The following is a 13,198-nucleotide window of genomic DNA, read 5'->3' as shown; positions in this document are numbered from 1 at the left end:
CATTGAAGATATTTTGGCAGCCTATTTAGGACTGTCGAGTCAGTTTTAATGATAATCTCGCAATCAGCTAAATGCTTCTTATCTGCACTTTCGCAACTGTAACAGAACCAGTTCGCGATCATGATCTACTCTTCTCTCTGGCACATGCAACAACTGAGCTTCCATCGATATTGCGGTGCACAAACCTCAAAACTGATGTGACCAATATAAATTCTAGTGAGACTTTTCTAGTTTAAAGCGTTACGGAGGAAGTCAAGTCAAACCCTTCAAACAGTAGACAGTCCTAATATGCCAAACAGCACTGAGGACAACATCGTACTATGTAAACATTTATTATACATCATCACCTTTACAAAAGTGTTTCACGATTTTACATGAGTAAATGTTACTGTTATATTTTAACGAAATATTATAGTTTCTTATGTAATAATCTAAAGGTAGAATCTATTAGACCTCATTTTATTTAAACAGTGGGATGTTTCAAGATGTGATTATAATTTGTTATTATTATTACTATTATTTAAGACTAGCTACACTAACCTAACCATGTGTAATATGTACGTATTGTTTGAATTATGTTTGAAATTAGGAAACAAACAGGATAATAATGGGCTCATATAAGTAAATATGCTCTTCAATTTGTAAAAGGTAAAAGATTGTTGATGTCAACAACAAAAATAATGTCACTTGATGCATGTCCTTGTACTTGAAAACCATGAACAAAACTATGCAACATAAATGGAAATGCGACCCCGGATACATTAAATACAGGTTATGTTTTTACTATGGTGGGTCGCCACTTGATTTCATTGTAAAATCTGTCCTGAAGCAAAACCAGTTGAGAACCACTGAGATAAAGGAACTCATTTCTGCATGAAAGGCAGTCACTCTGTTCTTATCAATAGCACAAATATTAGGGGCTTTTATGTCATTTATGATTTAATAGATTAGTTTACTTATAATCCTTTGACTGAGCCTCAGAGTACTCAGGGTGCTTAATTGTCATAACATGCCTTGTAAATAAAATAAACATGTTTTCCATTTCTGAAGTAGAATCCATTTTGATATTTCCTACAGGCCATAAAGTTAAAAATGTCAAGGTAGAGTCGCTACTTGAAGAATAATCTGTATATCTTCTGTTCTTTCCTTTTCCGTTTTGAAAAAACCCCCCAAAAAAACAGATAACACAAAAATTTTTTGTATAGTATATACTGCACAGTATACAAATACATACAGTATATACACTATATAGTATATACATATATAGGGATATTAACCCATCCTCAGACAGATTTAATCATAATAATTTAAATTTTTGTGAATCTGAAATTGAAACAACAGTGCATTTTTTTTTTGACTGTTCAAACAGCAGTGCCTGTTGGTCTGACATGTATGATTGTTCAAATCATTTAATTGATCAGTTTTCTAAAAATGACATAACCTTTGGTATAATAATGGAAGATGTAGAGATTCAGTTTTTATTGAATAATATTTTTATTTTGGGGAAACTTTAAATGTAAGTGCCTTAAAACAAAGCCGTTGTTTTATAATTTTGGAATCACTGTAAATCCTTGAGATTTACATAAATGAAAAGTAGAAGAAGATTATTGATTTATTGAAGAATGTATTTATTGAAGACTTATTGAAGAAATGCAACTTATCAGAAGACCCTGATATATAAATATTGAAAAAAAATATTAGTAGTAGTATTATATTCTCTTTCTTTCTCTGTAGTTTGTGCTCTGTTCTATGGGAACCATATTTGGCTTTATAATGCCTTATTGTTATTGTTTTTATGCAATAAATAAGATGATTTAGACCTACAGATAATTGGAAAATTGAATTGACTAAATCTGCATTAAGGTTATTTTTCTAAAACTTAATTTTCAGAATTCATAATGCATTTTTTAAACTGTTTTAGTGAATAATTTACCAAGGCAAATAATTGCTAAATAAAAAGACAAGTTGTTTTTTCGTTTCCTGTTTTTTGATTTCGAAACGGATATGGAATGACTGGAAGATACACAGATTAAGAATGTCCCATAGACCTTATTCACAGTAGTGACGGGAATGAAAACAAGGCAGTGAGGGATAGACCCACAGTCTCTTCAGTATATATATATACAAGCCTATTTTTAAGAATTAAGCATTTAAATTATTTAACAAAATTCCATCAAATTGGATTGTGTAATGTTTAACAAAATTAAATTAATAAAACTTAAAATATTTATATTTCACAACACATATCGTTTCAAAGCAGCTTTACAGAAAATCATGCATTAACAGAGAATGTAACTGTAATATCTATAAATATTAAGAGTCACTTTGTGTAGTTTGATTAAATATGATTGTGAATTGTGTATAAAAAAACAAGTATTTAAATAATAATTGTAATTAGAAACTCTGTAGATTTAAACATATTTATTTTTATATATATATAGTTTTTGTTTAAAATAATATTTTTGGATGGTGATATTTGCAAATCCTAGAAATGCTTACATTTTAGACCTTTAGGCAGACATCCTATTGCCATTTCTTGCACAGACTGGAGAGAGAAAGTCTAGAGAGAGGAAGTAGTGGTAGAGAATTCAAGCATAATGTATGTTACAGTATTCTATAGTCAACAGGTCATTCTGGGTTTAAAGTTTATGAGTCACATAAGTCATCTGGCCGTAAATGTCTGTAATTGTCCCAATGTCCGGTTATCAATCTTGCAATTAAGAGATTAAAGCCAACCTGACCTTGTACACATAAAACAAGGGTGATGGTCTTTTGAAAGTTAGATGATTGTATCACATTCCTTGAGCCAGTATGAGACCACCTTGACAGTTCCTTGTATTCCTTATCCAGGGATTTATGTGAGTCCCACAGGTCAAGGCTATTCCGTTGCCCAATCCCCGGATATTTCTTCCGGGACTGCACTATATTTAATGGGGGCAGCGTAGGGCATTATTACTCTTCTCCAGAAGGCTGTTGATAGAGGAGAAGGATCTAATATAAAAAACTTTCTGGGTGTTCAAACAAACATGTGTCCATGAATTTGTCTCAAGTCACGTCTAAACTGGGGCTGGAGATCCTACTGATATTTTATGTAATTCTAAAAAGGTTAATGAGAAGTAATTGTTTCATAATATAAAAGCTAAAGGATGTTACATTATAATAAGTTACTGTAACAAGTCATTAATGAACACTATATAATGATTAACAGATCATGTGCATTTAAATAAGAATATTCAGAGGCCCTAAAAAGTAACTGGACTCTTAAAAGCACACATAAAATTCAAGACAGACTTTCACATCTTTTAAATAAAATTACAGTAGGTATACTGTCAAAAATGGAGACAAAAAAAGAATTGGGAAATTGTTTATCATTCATTCAAGGACCATGTCCAAAGTTAATGTGATAAATTTGCACCTGCGGCTACTCTGCTTGGGCACTTGTGTGAACTTGAGGAGAACTGTGACTTCATTAATCCACTTAAAATCACCTTGAGATCAGTTGCTTAAATGCAAATGCAAAATTGGCAGAGAAAAGGGTTGAAATACGTTTGAAGATGCCTCTTGGTTTGATGTTTTGCATCTACTGCAATGGCACTCAACCTTTTTAAAGTTTGACTTAAGTGTCCACAAGTGTCTAAATACATTTTGGGTTCGCTATACATGAGAATTTATAAACTGAACCTTATAAAAAAAAAGTTAACTAGCCGATATTAAGTAATGATTTATTAAATATTGTATAATCCTTAAGTATACTTAAGGATTATATAAAAGTATAATAATGATATCTAATATTATTATAACTGATTGTATTGTTACAAACTGTTACCAGTTAAAGAAAATGTGTTTCCATCATTGTGAAGTTATACTGTATGTGTCCTGAAAGCATTAGGGGCTTTTCAGATTTAATCATTTAAGTTTTTGAAATCAGTTACAAGTTTCAATTTGATGATGTGGAGTCTGTGTGGTTAGCCACTCACTGAGTCACTGCAGGGAGCGGTCTGAAATATTGACCAAGTGTTATGAACAAGCACCATGCAATGCCAGAGAGAATGTGGAAACATTCACAGATTGAGGAAATAACAGCTATGGACCAGAGACTGCTGTCATTTTTAAACTACAGCTTTCCTTCAGTTAGCATCTACTCTCTGTTGTTATAGAGAAAAGTCAAAAACTAGTGGAAAAATAGCACTTGAACTCAAAATTATTGTGCTTGAATATATAGGAAAAGACAGTGAATTATATGCAATTATTACTACTTTTTTATATTTGGATTTATTTATTTGCAATAATGACCTGGTATGGTCTTAATTAAAAAAAAGTTTTTAATTATTGGCAATTTTCTCTACAATGCTTGTGACAAAAAATAATGAAATGAATAAATAGATTATATTAATATATATATATGAATAGAAAATATTTGGCCCATTTAGACTCTCTCTTAATATTATTTGTTCTGCGTTATGAAAAGATTTGACATTGAATTTTGTGTATCTAATGTATTTAGGACGATTCAGTGATGTAAAACATTATTTTTGTATTCAAAAATCAAGAATCAAATTTGTGTAACCCACACAAGAAGAGACAGTCACAATGTAAGTCAAACTGCGTTTTATTGCAGGCAGGCAAAAGTACAGAAAAAGGGTAAATCCAGTGAAGAGTTGTCGAGAGAAGCGTAGGGTCAAAAGCCAAGTCAAGTCAAGTGGTTTTTATTGTCGTTTCAACCATATACAGTTAGTACAGTACACAGCAAAACAAGACAACGTTCCTCCAGGACCATGGTGCTACATAAAAACAACAAAGGACCAACACAGGACCACATGAGACAACACAACGAAATAAAATACCTATATATAAAAAAAACCTACATATACCTATATAAAGTGCACGTGCAAACATGTGCAAAAAGTACAGGACAGTACAACAAATTACTGACAATGAACAGGACAATAGACAGTGCAGCGCCGACCAGTACTCAGTAGTGCAAAAAGATGACAGTTTCTAAAAATGTAAACATAACATACTATGAGATAATGTTCTATGCACATAGCAGTTATTGAGGTAGCAGACAGTTATAAAGTGACAGTAATTAAAGTGCAACTCAGGACACGTGTGTGTCAAACCAGTCTCTGAGTATTGAGGAGTCTGATGGCTTGGGGGAAGAAGCTGTTACACAGTCTGGCCGTGAGGGCCCGAATGCTTCGGTACCTCTTGCCAGACGGGAGGAGGGTAAAGAGTTTGTGTGAGGGGTGTGTGGGGTCGTCCACATTGCTGGTTGCTTTGCGGATACAGTGTTTTTTGTAAATGTCTTTGATGGAGGGAAGAGAGACCCCAATGATCTTCTTAGCTGTCCTCACTATCCTCTGCAGGGCTTTGCGGTCCGAAACGGTGCAAGTCCCAAACCAGGCAGTGATGCAGCTGCTCAGGATGCTCTCAATAGTTCCTCTATAGAATGTAGTGAGGATGGGGGTTGGGAGATGTGCTTTCCTCAGCCTTCGAAGAAAGTAGAGATGCTGCTGGGCTTTCTTGGTGATAGAGCTGGTGTTGAGGGACCAGGTGAGGTTCTCCGCCAAGTGAACACCAAGGAATTTGGTGCTTTTGACGATCTCCACAGAGGAGCCGTCGATGTTCAGCGGAGTGTGTTCACCTTGTGCTCTCCTAAAGTCAACAACCATCTCTTCTGTTTTGTCGACATTCAGGGACAGGTTGTTGGCTCTACACCAGTTCGTCAGCCGCTGCACCTCCTCTCTGTATGCTGACTCGTTGTTCTTGCTGATGAGACCCACCACGGTCGTGTCATCGGCGAACTTGATGATGTGATTCGAGCTGTGCATTGCTGCACAGTCGTGAGTCAGCAGAGTGAACAGCAGTGGACTGAGCACACAGCCCTGGGGGCCCCAGTGCTCAGTGTGGTGGTGGTGGAGATGCTGTTCCCGATCCGGACTGACTGAGGTCTCCCAGTCAGGAAGTCCAGGATCCAGTTGCAGAGGGAGGTGTCCAGGCCCAGCAGGTTCAGCTTTCCAATCAGGTGCTGGGGAATGATTGTGTTGAATACTGAGCTGAAATCTATGAACAGCATTCGAACGTATGAGTCCTTATTGTCTAGGTGGGTGAGGGCCAGATGGAGGGTTGTGGTGATGGCATCGTCCGTTGAACGGTTTGAACGATCACGCAAACTGCAGTGGGTCTAGTGAGGGGGCAGCTGGGTCTTAATCTGCCTCATGACGAGCCTCTCGAAGCACTTCATGATGATGGGTGTAAGTGCGACGGGACGGTAGTCGTTGAGGCAGGACACTGAAGACTTCTTTGGCATGGGGATGATGGTGGTGGCCTTGAAGCACGTTGGAACGACGGCGCTGCTCAGAGAGATGTTGAAGATGTCGGTAAGAACATCTGCTAGCTGGTCTGCACATCCTCTGAGCACTCTGCCAGGAATGTTGTCTGGTCCAGCAGCCTTCCGTGGGTTGACTCCACGTAGAGTTTTCCTCACATCTGCCGTGGTAAGACAGAGCACCTGCTCGTTGGGAGGAGGGGTGGACTTCCTCGCCATCACGTCGTTCTGCACTTCAAACCGAGCGTAGAAGTCTTTCAGCGCATCTGGAAGGGAGGCATCTTTGTCACAGGCAACTGATGTTGTCCTGTAGTTGGTGATGGCCTGGATGCCCTGCCACATGCGCCGCGTGTCACCGCTGTCCTGGAAGTGACTGTGGATTCTCTGGGCGCATGCGCGCTTTGCCTCTCTGATTGCCCGTGACAGTTTGGCCCTAGCTGTTCTTAGGGCTGCCTTATCGCCTGCTCTGAAGGCGGAGTCTCGGGACCTCAGCAGCGTGCGCACCTCCGCAGTCATCCACGGCTTCTGGTTGGAGCGTGTGGTGATGGTCTTGGAGAAAGTGACATCATCAATGCACTTGCTGATGTAGCTGGTCACTGATGCTGTGTATTCCTCCAAGTTGGTAGAATCGCCATATGGTGCAGCCTCCCTGAACATGTGCCAGTCAGTATACTCAAAACAGTCCTGAAGAGCAGAGATGGCTCCTGCTGGCCAGGTTTTCACCTGCTTCTGAAGCGGTTTTGTGCGTCTGACGAGCGGTCTGTATGCTGGAATTAACATAACAGAGATGTGGTCTGAGTAGCCGAGGTGGGGGCGGGGCTCCGCCCGCTACGCGCCTCGGATGTTTGTGTAAACAAGATCAAGCGCGTTCGCCCCTCTCGTTGCAAAGTCCACATACTGATGGAATTTAGGGAGCACTGTCTTGAGATTTGCATGGTTGAAATCTCTGGCGACCTCTCCCCCGGCCACCGGCATCAGGCGATGCCGAGGGCTGGAGGCCTGGTCTCCGCAGCAAGCCGAGTACACGTAGCGCCACCTGCAGGTCATCATGCAGCTTGGTTTTTGCATGAGTCTTATATTTCAGTAGAGTCTGGCGATGGTAGACACGAACACCGGTTGCTCCGATGTCCATGTGTTGCAAAAGTCGGGCTTTTTTAACAAAAATAGCACCATTGTGGATCCGGAGTGGCCGCTGCGTTCTACCGCGCCGCCATCTTGGATCTTCCAAAAGCCGGGGAATCAAAGAGAGTAAAGGGGGCAAATCCGGGAGAGTAGTAGAGGGGAGCGAGGGTCAAAGCCGGGGTAAACAGGATCAGTGAGACGGGACTAGTGGGAGCAAAAGACAGGGAACAAGGGGAGCTGGCAAGCTAAGAGGTGAACGAGAGGAGGTCAAAACTAGACGAGACTAGCGGGGGGCAAAGACACGGGAAACTAAATACAATAACCAACATGAGTGAGACGACTGGGTTGTGAAATATATAGGGGCGAGTGCAGGTATAAAGAATGATAGGTGATGAGACGAGTGCAGGTGAAACTAATGTGCAGGAGTGCAGATGACGCGAGTGCAGGTGGTCATAATGTTCTGGGGGATTGGAAACGTGTGAGAAACTCGAGGAAGGGAGATAACCTACGAGCATGTAAGCGAGTAGGAGCAAAGTGGGCGTGAGGGCTCGAGCGAGCAAAAAGAGCGTGAAAAGCTCGAGGGGGCAGAGCGAGGGAGTGAGGTCGAGGGAGTGAGTGTGTGTGCGACGAAGCGGGGATGGGGCAGTGGAGTGGGGTTCGTGACAATTTGACATGTTTTACATGCTACATGACAATTTTTTCAGTGTGTGATTTGAGCACAGACCATGTGCTATGATTGTTGTATTCAAGACTGTTTAACACACACAAGATTAAGACACTGAATTCAGGAGCCATAATGAATTTATTATGTATTCTCATGGCTGGAGTAGTGATGTTGGTTCAGTCCACACTCTGGTTCCCACAGTCCATGTTACCGCCTTCCTCACCTCCCTGTATCAGTATGGTTCTACTCTATCAGCAAGGTCAGTGACCTCATCAGAAAGCGGCACGCCTGAGCAAATCACACACACCCTGAGTGACTTGATTCTAGCTGCAGAGGGACAGGAGGGCTTGAGAGGAATGTGCAACAGCTGAGTGGGACAATTGGCCACTACCAGAGGTTCATACATTTAAGATTTAAGATTATAATGTATTACATGATTACCAATTTCTGAATTATTCCAACTTGAATGCTACAACCTGCTAAAAAAATCCAGCATTGCTGGTCTTTTCAATTAGCTAAACCAGATTCACCTGAAAGACCAACCAACTTCACCTATTGGGTTTTTCTGCTGAAAACCATGGCTATACTGGTCCACAAGTTAGACCAGCACTAACCCCCCATAAAAAAAAAAACCCTATAGTTGAGGATTGATTAATTAGGTTTCATTCATATAGACTATAAAATCACACCACAATATTTATATTTAAACAACAGTAATTTTGCTGTTACACAATTTAATCATTATTTATTGTGTTAAAATACTGTCAAAGATAAATTCATATTTCACCCAAAAAATATAAATTCTCTCATTATTTACTTATTTACATTCCAGATGTGTATGACTTTCTTTCATCTGCTGTGAACTCAAATTAAGATTTATAGAAGAATATTTCAGATCTTTTAGTCCATAAACTGCAAGTGAAGTGGTGCCAACATTTTGACACTCCAAAAATCACATAAGTCAGCATAAGAGTAATCCATAGACTCCTGCGATTAAATCAATATCTTCAGAAGTGATATGATAGTTGTGGGTGAGAAACAGATCACTTTCACATTCTTCTTGTGTTTTTGGTGATTCACATTATTCATGCATATCGCCACCTACTGAGCAGGGAGAAGAATTTAAGGCAAAAAAGGACTTCAATATTGATCTGTTTCTCACCCACACCATATCACTCCTGAAAATATGGAATAAATCCACAAAACTACTTTTATGATGCCTTTATGTGATTTTATTTAACTTTAACCACTGAAAAGCAAGGTGTGAGATGTGGAAACGATTTGAATTCGGCAGATAATTCTACATCACAAACCTTGAATTTACTATAGTAACACTAATGGTAATTTAGGCAGAAATAGACTGATAATAAATATTATCAGGTCACTGCTTCAGCTCTATTAAATTAGCAATAGGCTGCATTAGGGGAGTGAGGGAATATAATTCATTTTTATTACAACTTAGAATTGTTAAAATGTTGTATTTGTTGCTTTTAAATGTGTTTAGGGAAGGCCTACTGTTTATAATTATAATAACTCCATAGTTTGCTTTATAAAAATCATGTTGTATCTAACCATGGTACTGAAGAAGATCCATGATTCCATGTGCTTACTATGGTCATAGTAATGTAATGTAAAATACACTACACATTTTTAAGATGAAATCCTTATAAATGGCCTAAATATTTTAAGGGGTCATAAGTATATATAACTGGCTTTCTATCCAACAATAATCTAAGGAATACAACCTAGAAACTAAACTTTCTTTTGCTGATTGAATAAGAACAGTTTAACCAACTCTCTACAGCAAAATTGTAGATATTATTTGTATCCTGTGGAGGTTTTTTGCTCTATTCAGTTGAACCTTGGGTCTAGTAGGCCTTGATGACCAAACCATGCCACCCAGAGCTTCAAATAACATCACTGTGGAATGTCACCATGGCTCAAGTGCATCAAAAAGACTTCTACAGAACTTAGCATGAACAACAGGAAAAAGCTTCAAAGCTTGTGTAAAGTTCATAACGGATTCTTCAAACAGGAGGATTGATGATCTGTCAAAGCAAGTCTATGATTTCAAGGTGAGTCTAGAAAGAATTTGATGATTTTAAAATCTAGGACAGAAAAGAACACAATTTGCAAAAGTTGTGAATCTCAATCTCAGACAAGACAGACAATCTGGAGGGCAGTCAAGACAACATAACATTGTTGTAGATGGCATTAAAGTGTCTGGGAGAGAAAATGTGTCTGAATCTAAAGAAAAAGTGAGGAAATCATTTGAAAACGGAGTTGATTGGGCTCACAGGAATGGGAAGCCAGTGATATCATCAGAAAAGCCCCAACCCATTGTGGTCAGATTTCTGGGTCTGGATTTCTGGATAAAACTAAAAAATGTAAGGGATCAGGCGTCTTTATCAACGAGGAGTTCCCAGAAACCATCCAACAAAGAAGGAAAGAACTACTCCCAGCAATGAAGGCAACTCGAGAGAGAGAGAGAGAGAGAGAGAGAGAGAGGAATTGCTAATTTTAGATATGACAAACTTATTTTCCATTTACCAACCCAAAACCATCACAACAATGGAAGGCCAACATTCAGAGTTTGGCTCATTAGTCTCCATATTAGGCATTTACTGTATTTTGATTACCTAATGACACATATACACTACATTATTCTTTACACAATATGGACAACAAAAATTGTTACTTTTGAATGCCAGATTTTTAAACCCTTTGATCTCTCCATAACTGACTCTTACAATTTCTATGTTGATCCAGACCTCATTTGTTTTCATAATTTCATGCCTCTAACATCTGTAGTTTCTATAATGAAAATCATAATTCTTTTTTCAGATTAACACTTTTTATTGATTTTAACAAAAGAAACAGAAAAGAAAAACATATATGCACAGAATCAGCTTTTAACCCCCATTATTCCCCTTCCCCCTACCAACCCCCAACCCCACCCTGACCCCAAACAAACAACCCTGTAGTCAAAGTACACACACACACACACACACACACACACACACCATGTGTATATATATATATATTTGACTATACTGCCCATCCCCAAGAGCCTTCCAAAAAGGTCAGATAGCTGCCCCACTTCTTATTAAACACCTCCAGGTTGCCTAGCTTTCTATCTGACATTTCCTCAAATGCCGCCACCCTGCCCATCTCCATGCAACACTCCCGAAATGAGGGTGCACCAGCCGACATCCATACCCTCAGAATGATCTGTCTACTTATCATAACAATGGCTAGGACCCAATTTCTTATGTATTTATCCCCTATACTAATGATCGCCCCATTGCCTAAAATACAGAGTCTGGGACAAAATGAAATTTGAATGCCCAATAAGTCAAACATATAACTCTGAACCCTCAACCAAAATTCTTGGATCTTAACACACCACCAAAAACATGAGTTGTGTCACCATCTTCTAATTGGCATAGCCAGAAGGTGGGTGTGTCTTTAAGACCAAGCCTATGCAATCTAGAGGGGGTCCAATATAATCGATGTAAAACACTTGCATCTCTAGATGCAGACCTCCTCCAATACCAAATTTAAATCATTCTCCCACAATCTCTTGAGAGAAGTTGAAGCTCCATCCCCCAGACTCTGAATTAGCAGGGAGTAATACACTGATGCCTCATGACCCGTTCCAAAAGCAGTAATCACCACTTCCAGAATATCTGCCACTTTAGGGGGTGTATGCTACTCCCAAAAATAGTACAAAGCAGGTGGCGCAGTTGTAAATACCTAAATAATTGAGACCTGGGAATTCCAAAATGTTGAACCATATTTTCAAAACGCTCCACTCTCATATATGTCACTGAGTGTATTAACCTCCCTCACAATCGACTCTGTCCAGCAGAAAGGGGACTTATTAATACATAACTTTGGTTTCAGCCATATGCTCAAAGCAACATTTCAATAAATGTCTGAATTAAACACTCTGGACACTTTTGTCCCTACCGCGTGCAAATGCGAGATAACAGTGTGTAACTTAACTTCTCCAGTTAGTTTGATAGAAAGTCTTTGCAATGGCAAAATAGGGGCAATCACTTCCTATTCAGTACAAAACCAGGAAGGGGCTCTCTCAGGTCGAAGCAACAATGAGCCAAATGTCTGAGACTGAAAGCATAACAATAAAACAAAATCTTGGGTAGGCCTAGCCCACCTTTGTCAATTGGCCTATGCAACTTACTGAAATGTAGTCTGGGGCACTTACCATTCCAAATGAAGGACTTCCCTATGCTATCAAATTGCTTGAAATAAGAGCGGGGGACATCTAAAGGCAGTTGAATTTTGGAATATAATTTAGTTTAATAACATTAACCTTCCCAATCATAGATAAATGTAATGAAGCCCATCTGCCCACATTGCTCAAAAACATTTTTATTAAAGGGTAAAATTGAACTCTAACTAAATCACACAAATTTGCTGGGTATAAAATACCAAAATACTGAATGCCCCATTTGGGCCAATGGAAGGCGCCCGGCTGAAAACCTGTTAACTAGCAGTACGCTGTCAGAGCCAAAGCTTCGGATTTAGACCAATTAACTCTGTTTACTAAGAACTTAGAAAAGGAATGAATCATTCTGTGGAGGCAAAACATAGATCTAGAAGGGTCAGAAAAATAATAAAATATAATTTGCGAAAAGCAAAAGGTTATGCGCCACACCTCACGCCATCACCCCTTGAAAATCATCCTCCTTTCATATCACGGCTGCTAATGTTTCCAGTGCAAGACAGAACAATAATGGGGAAATATGCCCCTTTCCAGAGTAAAATAATCTGAAATTAATCCATTTGTTTGTATCATCACTACCAGGTGTATTTAAAGTAACTTAATCCATCCAATAAAAGTATTCCCAAACCTGTACATTGCCAAAATCTTATCTTAAAATAATCCTGTTCTACCATAACAAAGGCCTTTTCGGTGTCAAGTGAGATGAAAGTGACCGAAGTCTGATCATTTGCCACTGACCACATGATATTGATGAAATGCCTGATGTTATCAGAAGAGCTATGGTCCTGAATAAACCCCACCTGATCTATATGTATAGAGATGTCATAACTTAATC

The sequence above is a fragment of the Xyrauchen texanus genome, chromosome 29 (assembly GCF_025860055.1).
Source record: "Xyrauchen texanus isolate HMW12.3.18 chromosome 29, RBS_HiC_50CHRs, whole genome shotgun sequence".
In the NCBI taxonomy this organism is placed as follows: Eukaryota; Metazoa; Chordata; class Actinopteri; order Cypriniformes; family Catostomidae; genus Xyrauchen; species Xyrauchen texanus.
The sequence above is the reverse complement of the archived record's forward strand: the minus strand, read 5'-3'. Positions refer to the sequence as shown.